Below are 9442 nucleotides of genomic sequence, written 5' to 3' on the forward strand. Positions count from 1 at the left end.
TTCCTTTTCTTTTCTTTTGTTGTTTTTGCACGATAGAGTCTCTATGGTGTCATACTTAGTTAATTACTCTGAAATTTGAGCTTTCAGGGACGAAAGCTATTGGAGCAAGGGGGAAAGTAGTCATATTGCAGAATTTATTTGATAAAATAAAATATGTCAGAAAGGACAGTTATAATTAAAGACTATTTTGTCAAATATTTATTGTTAAAATATAAGGGATTCATTTTGTACATATTTTAATTACAGGTGACTCGAGATCTCTCAAAGTTCAAGGGACCGTAAGAAAAGTTCGAGAGATCGAGGGGTTTGAGAGAATGAAAGTGAATAAAATCCGAAAATTTCAGTTCCGATCATCATTGTTCTATTATTATACATACAGGAAGTATATGTTGACAATGTCATTACACGTTTTCTTTCGTATTTTACAGGTAATTCACTTGATTTTAACAACAATGACCGTGTTTCGAATAAATAAAATGATTAATTTAAGTTTCAATATGTATTTGTTTTCATTTCATGATTACATGAAACCTGAATAGCAATTGTCGATTTTGCTACCCCACGGGCGCGGGCTTGATCGGTCCTTCACAAGATTGCTCGTAATCGGTATACAATCTTGAGATAGGATTTCTTGTGCAATGTTTGCCAAACTGGGATTGTGTAGACTCTTATAATATTAAAGTTCATAATGTATGGAAAATTACTGACACGACCCTAAATTATTTTCTCAAAATTAACGTCTCGTCCAGTCAAAATAAGTTGTGAAGCGATTTGTTTATAATTAACCAATTAATTATATCAACACTCGGTCGACTCACAGGTATAGTATCATCTATGTAAACACCGTGTATACCTGTATACATGCGCAATCAAAACTTAGAGAGTAACAAACAATGAAATATGTGCAACAGGATCCAGGTCTTGGTTCGTGAGATAGAGAACTTCGAGAGATCGGGAGTTCGAGAGATCAGGAGTAAATTTGCTTAGTTCTATAGAGGAAAAAAACGGGACCGGAGGTTCACTTCGAGAGATCGGACTTCGAGCCATCGAGAGTCACCTGTATTAAGTTTAGAAATTGAATCGGTTGTAAATTTTTAGTAGATAGTCAGATTTATTAGAACAGATGAATAAGCTAGATGTAGTTTTATTTTTGACTCTTAGACAAAAAGAAGGAATGGCTTTGTTCAAAGCAAAAACTAAGCAATTTGGTAATGTAAATAGCTTGTGTTAAAATACAGTAAATTGTTTAATCCCTCGTATATATAGTTGCATCATTCAAAAAGGAAAAACCTTGAAGTAATTTGTACAGAGGTGATGAGTTGTTTGTTTTTTCTAGGGTTTCCTTTTTACCTTTTATACTTCATGTTTAAACCAATATCAAATTAAGTGTCCTTTGGTTATAGGATTATTCTTACTAGTGTTAGGTCAGAAATCAAGGTAATGGTCAGTGTCAACTGACCTGTGTCACGTGATCTAGAGTTAATAACAGACCTGTTTACCCATATATTGTCTCTCTGTATTTTTTATTAGATTCGTCAGTGAGATTTGGCATTTGCCCGTAAGATTTCACTTTCCATCGATTTTGCTAGATAATAACTACATTTCCTATTACCAAAACATGGTTTAATAACAAAGAAAAACATAATGCTTTCTTTGGAGGGTTTCTGTCATTTTTTTTAAACCACAGCGATTTAGCAGCCCGAAATTTTTCACTTTTTTACCGATTGAAAAGCATCAAACTGAGAGAGATCATACAGAAAACTAACTGCTAAAATACAAACAAAAAGATTTCCGATTTCCGTATTTTCATAATAGCAAAACGTGCGACGTATTTTGGACTCAAAATCCGTACAAAATACGGCGAAATCGTAAGAGTAAACAGGTCTTTTAAAAGGTTTTCTTTCTTTTAACTTAGTTTTTTAACAAAGAACTCTGTGTTGATTGGGTAAAACTTGCCCAGGGAAGCGCGGGTCTCCGATTCGGACGGCGTCCCTATTTCGGCCATTCCTATCGGAGACCTGAATAAAGAAAGTTGTAATTTTTTAAAGCGCTTCCCTGTCATATTTTGCAGGTATAGTTTTTATACTTTAAGTAATATAAGTAGCAAGATATTTTACAAAGCTAAGCTGTAATATTGATGTAAAGAAATTTGAGCTTTCATTACTTTTTATATCATCACACTTTATATATATTATTTAGTGTGATTCTAATTTTGTTTAAAATTAATATTATTCAGTTTTATACTTTTGAGTAAAAAGTAAATACAGTTACAATTAACAAAACCTTTTTAAATTACTTTATGCTTATACATTTGTTTTGTTTAAGTTAACTTATGAGCTCCGGAATTTTAATTGAATTGTGTAACCTTTTCACTTTTATATGTTTACAATATTAACTCTTTCTTGTCTGGAGTTAGAAATGTTTGTTTAAGCACTGACCGAAAATGCGGGTAAATGTTTTCTAAGTTTCTTTTTATTATGATTCTATTGATTGTGCTGTAATCAGATACTATGCTCTACGTATGTACAATTTCTAAAACGTAGTAAATTATTGACAAACAAGTTGATGAAACAAGAATATAAAGCTGTCTCGTTTAAAGTCATCATTTCGTAAGTTCCATGGTCGATACAATGACCTTGTCAGCAAATAATTTATCATTGAATCAAATGCTGACTGACGTTTTTCATACAAATTGTTAGGCCATTATTTACACACTGAATTGTCGACGGATCATGACAAGGAGCACGCGGCGGGTGTGACCGGTAGGCAGGGGACGCTCACTCCTCCATGGCATCTAATCCCACCTCTGATGTTTGGAGGTCCGTGTTTGCTCTGCTCCTATTTTGTATTGTTTGATGGATTTTTGAGCCTTAATACTGTTCGTTATCTTCATATATTTCATTCTTTCTATATAAAGTATTAGTTCGAATTTACTCGGTAACATTTACAATGTGCTCATTGACTATGGCTATTAATATTTACTTACTTTCTCTTTTATTATCCATTGTTTAGATTTATATATAGAGTGGGTATTTGTACTAATGTTTGACCACTCTGTTAGTCACCAGATGTTAAGTAAGATAGGGCACTCACCTTTGTAATGCCTTGAGCAGTTAGTTAAGTATTTTTATTGTGCCTGGTGACTATTGTTTGTAAATATGCATTCCTATCGGAGACCTGAATAAAGAAAGTTGTAATTTTTAAAAGCGCTTCCCTATCATATTTTGCAGCACTCCCAAACCGTTTTGGAGTGGAGATAGCAAACAGAAGGGTCCTTTAGACAGCAAGCGAGAAAGTAAATTCCATAGAATTAGGTTTAAGGCCCGACAGGATAGTATTCATGATTTTAATCAATGAAATGGGAAATGGATAACCTCACTGTAAGAAGATTTGTAGGCTTTATAACATATCTCAGCAATCTCGTGACCGAATAAACATCCCCGCCCTTTTATGGATGAAAAAATAAGCTGTAAGTAATTCTGTGTTTTGCGTATGCGGAACGGGGGGGGGGGGCTTTTCCCGTTCCTGAATTGAGAGGGGAAAGTACTGATCTGTAAAAAGATGGAGGACCTCACATGTGAAAATGCTGAACAGAAACTGCTCAAAGGAGAAAGACTGATCATACATGTAATCAACCCCCACAGCCAGAGAGTGACTATATCACCGAAGTGTCTTCCAAATTTGCGAACGATCATGTTGACACATCTGGTACCATGAATTCTTATTTTGCAGGTTTTCCAGCTGTTATTATCAATGGAGCTTCCGCACTTATTCCTTACGGGGTTTTATTACTATTTTTTGTTCGTGTGAAAAAAGCATTTTTTTTTAAACGTACATGTGTATGATAAATAATTTATAAGTGAAAGTCGTATTTTTAAAATTAAAAAAAATGCATGAACAGATTTCACCAAAAAAAGTAAATTTTATTATTATTTCAAATATTTTAAAGACAAGAATTACGGCTTGTCCCGTTTCCGGCAAAACTCCAGGGGAGAAAATCAGAACGACGGAGACAACGGCAGAGAGCGTTAATCGAACACTAGCAACCCCCGATTTGGTAACAACGACTAATCAATCTCTAACGGAGAACACGACCCTCTACATCACCATGAGATCTTATTGATGCCGGTGAAAAAAGAATTTTTTTCCAATTAATTTGATGACGACTTTTTAAAATTTAACTAAATATAATTGTTTATTAACATTTAAGCATTTCTTTCTTTTATAGAGACTTTCTTGAAGGCAGCTGTCGTAACTCCGAGCATCCTGTTACTGTTGTTACTCGTTGTCATCTTCTTTCTGCTGATAGAGAAACGTTTTCGCCGCGGGAGGGTCATAAAGATTCCACCAGCAGAAGGTCTGGGAAGCTCTGAGGTTATAAATTGTAAAAGTGATTATTCACCATGCATTGTCGTATAAAATGCACAATGTATGCTTACAAAAATTAAAAATAACATGACGTGTTGAGTTTGTTTTGATTCATATTTTCCTTTTTATGTCTTGTACTAGTAATTTATCTTGGACATTTAACTATGATAGACCCAACTGACAAAAATGTATTTGTCAATTGGGTCTATACCTAGATTCTCTAGCATTTCCCCTAAATTAACCAGAAAAAGGGACGTATATGTGTATGTTTATATAAATACATAGAATAAAGAATTTTAAATAAAATGACTTTAAAATACCAACAAAGACGGAAGCTTGCACTTTAATTGTAAAGCCTAAAAATGTATTTGAATTATGTGCCTTACTAATTCAATTGTCATCAGTTCCGCAGTCCAGTTGTTTACTCCTCTCTCTGTTTGATATTGAGGTTAGGCGAGCAAGGTCATATATCTAGCTTAGTTTAGATGTAGTTAATGTATCACCTAGTAAAGCATTTCTTTATGATTCTCTATGTGAAATTTAAAGGTCATTAGGTTTTTGGCTACATGGATTTCTTTCGTTTCTCGTTTCATTCTTGTTACACAATCCAAAGTGACAATGCAGGAGAGGGATTGTATACAAAAGAAATCGTTTTGTTTCCAAACTTCCTGTACTGATATAATACAGACTCCACTCCACTCAGCGTTTCACCCCATGCCTATTGAAACAAATCATTCTGCATTAGGCCATTCCAAGTTTTTTCTATGTTTAGCGTCCACTCATCTTTCAAAAACCTACCTACCTCTTCGCAAAAAACACACAGACAAAAAAAAAAGGAAAACAGACTTCATAGTAATAAAAGTAACGTCATTCAAATGATTTGATTTCAAAAAAATTATATTTTTGTCCTTTCTAGATCTATACTTTAACAAAAGCAAGGTACTAAATGCTTAAAATATACTAAATATGAACAATTGTAGGCAGATCATTATAGGAAATGATGGAATTCAAAGAATTCGACCAGAATAATCAATTTCGGGTCTCCTGATTTTGTTTTTTTTTTCTGATATTGGGTTCAAACACCAAGGCGCACGCGGACGCTAAACATAGAAAAAACTTGGAATGGCCTTAGCAGGTTGTAGCCTTTAGTATCCTGTTTTCTGAAATACAGACCACCTATACAGCAACAGAAGTTGTTAAGGTCATTCGAATCTCAGACCTTTTGAGTCTCAGAGTTTAGGGAAGCGGGATCAGAACTATATCCACTGGGCTTAATGACTATCTTTAATCATAAGCCAATACGAGTAGTTTTGGGAATGAGCTACTTAATTCTTTGAAAGGTATGAATTATTGTGTTGTACGCAAACTCATTCTATCGTAGACGCATTAAGCACACGACGTATGTAGACCGGCAAACAGTAGATACCCGCTTACTCTTCCTAGCGCCTGATTCCATCTCTGGAATTTTCAGGGTTCTGTGCTTAAACATAATGCCTTTTTCACAAAGAAATTGTTAAGTAGAATCTAGGAATGGAGACGTCGTACCGGGAACCAACACAGACACCGAATTAAAATCGGAGTCGGGCGTCGAATTGAGATCGAATCATTGTAAACAGAAATGCAACGAGGTTTGGAAGGAATGTACGAGGCCTGAAAAATTGAAAGATTGTGTTAGTAGTAAAGAGGTAAAGAATGGACGTTCGGAAATCGGTGTTATATTAATATTGTGGGAAGATATTTGCAAGTGTGAAAAATCTAAATCGACATGAAAATCAAAGACACAAGAACATTGTAAAAGTGAGGAAGTGTCCCTTAGGTAACTGTGGAATGTATGCATTTAGACTAGATGAAAGATGTGGCGATAACGAGCGGTATTCAAGCTCAAAAGTCCATTAAACATTACAAATTAGGAGCAGAGTATTAGCAAATACGGACCTCTAAACTATCCGAAGCCGGATTAGGTGTCATGGAGGAGTGAGCATCCCCTGCTGTCCGGTCACACCCGCCATGTGCTCCTTTTTATGATCGGGAAATAACGGAAAAATCTGTCGACAATTCAGAGTGTAAATAATAGCCTAACAATTAGTATGAAAAAAGTCGGTCAGCATTTGACTTAATGATAGATCTGTAACGCAGACCTGTTTACTCTTACGATTTCGCCGTATTTTATACGGATTTGTGTCCAAAATACGTCTCACGTTTTGCTATAATGAAAATACGGAAATCGGAAAATCCTTTCATTTGGACTCTAGCAGCTAGTTTTCTTCGTAATGATGTCTGAAAATTCTAACACTTACGTGATTTCGGGTTGCCAGAAAGCAGTGGTTTAAAAATGACAGAAACCCCTCGAAAGAAAGCAAGGTTTTACTTTTTCTTTGGGTAAACAGGTCTGGTAACGCAACTGAGGGTAATGTAGCTTGTGATTATATCTCTCTGCTTAAACCTCAGACAAGTCACTAAATTATGCGGATCCTGTGCCATCCACAACACATGCGTAGGATTTTGATTTCTTTATAGATCAATAAGAACAACATTTAGCTTTTTAGAGCGAATTGCATTATGGAAAAAATCATAGTAAAACAAGAAAGATAGAAGTGCCTATTGCATATTCTCTTACCCTGTATATAGTCGTCATATTTACAATAAGACTGTTATGCGTTTTTTTCTGTTATTGTCAGACTTTGACGCCGACTCGAAATTAAATTAACTCAGTGTCTTGTCTTGTAAATTGTAATACAGTCGATGTTAATTATTTAATAACCTTCCCAATACTCCATGTCTGTTTAGGAATATTTACTTGAGGTCTCGATTATAGAACAATTTCTACACAGTCACTTAACACATATTATAAAAAATGAAGATATATTGAAGGAGTTCAAAAATTTGATTTTTTTTAAATTTGTATTTTGACGGACATCTCAAATTTTATATCACTGTACTCAACTGGCAGACAATGAAATAAACAATTTAAGGTTCTACCTTCCTATCTGTAACCACTGTGTGGCCAGTGGCAAGGAGCCTGTTAGAAGAGCATAAGAAAGGTAGCAAAATTGAATGTATAAAAGTCGATAATTTATCCAAAAAAATAATTTAAAAATATTTCCACCTCCTACGGAACTTTTTTCATTTTTCATTCTGGTCTTCGTAAATCTATAAATAAAAAATGCCGGCTCAAATTAGAGAAATACTTAAACTTACTGAGCCAAAACCCAACATCCAAGGATTTTAATTTTTTGACGTTCTTTTCCAATTAGAAGCAATGAAAACGGTAAAGATTACGATCGGTGATCGATCTCAAAACACCGAAAAAAACAAACAAATAATTGAAGAAGCGTAAGACATGAAATTGTATAGATCAGATAGATGAAACATTTTGTTGATAAAATCAGTACAAAAAGACCTAAAATTATAGTCTATTCACACGAATACGTTGAAGACAACTTAAAGTTTTCCTTACCAAAGAATTTTGATAAGTTGTGCAGTAAATATTCGTTTTTAGGTCAAGTGAAATATTTTAATCAGTTAGCTCAAGGAGTGGTTGTAGCTTTCGGTCTCTTAGCAGAGACACTTCGCAACGTCATGCTAGTTTCAAATAGAGATATTTTAACCCAAGGGCGCAATGTTTAGAGCGTCTGCTTTAAAGATGCTTGGACACAGATTTGAAGTTAATATTTTCTCAAATTTGTGTACAGTTTAACAAATTGAACACACCCGTGAAACGTAAACTGTTTTTGTAAACAGGGCACGAGCTCTGTTATTGTTAATGTCTACGTTTCACCGGGTGTGTTCAATTTGTTAAAATCTGCACAAATCACTGAGCACGGACTGACAATACTGGTGAGTTGGTTTTGCTTTCTTAGATTTCTACTCTGGATTTTCTGGATTATAGTTTGATTGATTGATTGTATATTGTTTTACGTCCCATTCGAGAATTTTTCACTCATATAGAGACGTCACCATATACCGGCGAAAGGCTTCAAATTTTGACCTTTACTCGGCACTTAGGGCCATTGAGCAGTGAGGGATCTTTATCGTGCCAACGCCTGCCGTGACACGGGGCCTCGGTTTTTAAGGTCTCATCCGAAGGACCCGCAACTTTCACTTCAAAGTGCCGAGCGCATGGCGAAAGAACAGTTGCTACCTATTTTTTATCGACTTAGGTCTGTCGCGGCCGAGATTCGAACTCACGACCTCCCGATCACGGAGCAAGCGCTCTACCGACTGAGCTACCGTGAACTGTCGATTATAGTTTGAATATATTTCATGAATACACAACAAAAATTTTACTTCTCTTAAAGCTGAACACGACTCGTAAATAGGCATACGCTTTTTTCGATATTATATCTACGATACATCAACACCAGGGTATACTCTTCGCATTCGTTACACCTGACTGCTTTATTGTCACGGGTATCGGCGTGGAATGGCGACCCGTGTTCGTGCTGGTTATCTTGCATTACCTTTGTTTACATTTTATTGTAGTTACGTTTATCTGTGTTTGTTTTTATACAGCACTCACCTGTACAACTATAACTGTAAGTTTCTTTTGTATCTGACTTTCCTGCATTAGACGAGGTATTACAGTATTTTTGTCGCTATCGAGTGCTGTATAGCATACGTCCGTCTACACCGGTGTCCACTGATTATACTGAACAGTGTCCAAGTCAGGCCCTTTATATAGGGGTCCTCAGATATAGCGAGAATCCGAACAAAAATGGCGGACACATTGATTTTACGAATCATGTTCAGCTTTAAGTATTAAGGATAAACTTTGCTTTGTGAAAGTGCTAGGATGTATCAATCAAACGCGTCCCGAAATTTGTACTTTAAATAATTTCCAGATAAAATAAGTTTTTTTTAAATTTTATTTCCGTTTGAAATGCTATAGCAACATATAAGTCATGATATAATACAGAAAACGAGAGAAAATATTAACTTCAAATCTGTGTCCAAGCACCTTAAACGGACATTATCCTGTTATTGACTTCGCGAAGTCAATAAGTTTGACGTTGTTGACGTTAACTTCAAATTCTTGCCTTTGGGTTCGTATATGATATTACACTTTTCCCGATGT

The sequence above is a fragment of the Saccostrea echinata genome, unplaced genomic scaffold, assembly GCF_033153115.1.
Source record: "Saccostrea echinata isolate AGI-Se365-2 ecotype Australia unplaced genomic scaffold, CSIRO_AGI_Sech_v1 ptg000036l, whole genome shotgun sequence".
NCBI classification, from domain to species: domain Eukaryota; kingdom Metazoa; phylum Mollusca; class Bivalvia; order Ostreida; family Ostreidae; genus Saccostrea; species Saccostrea echinata.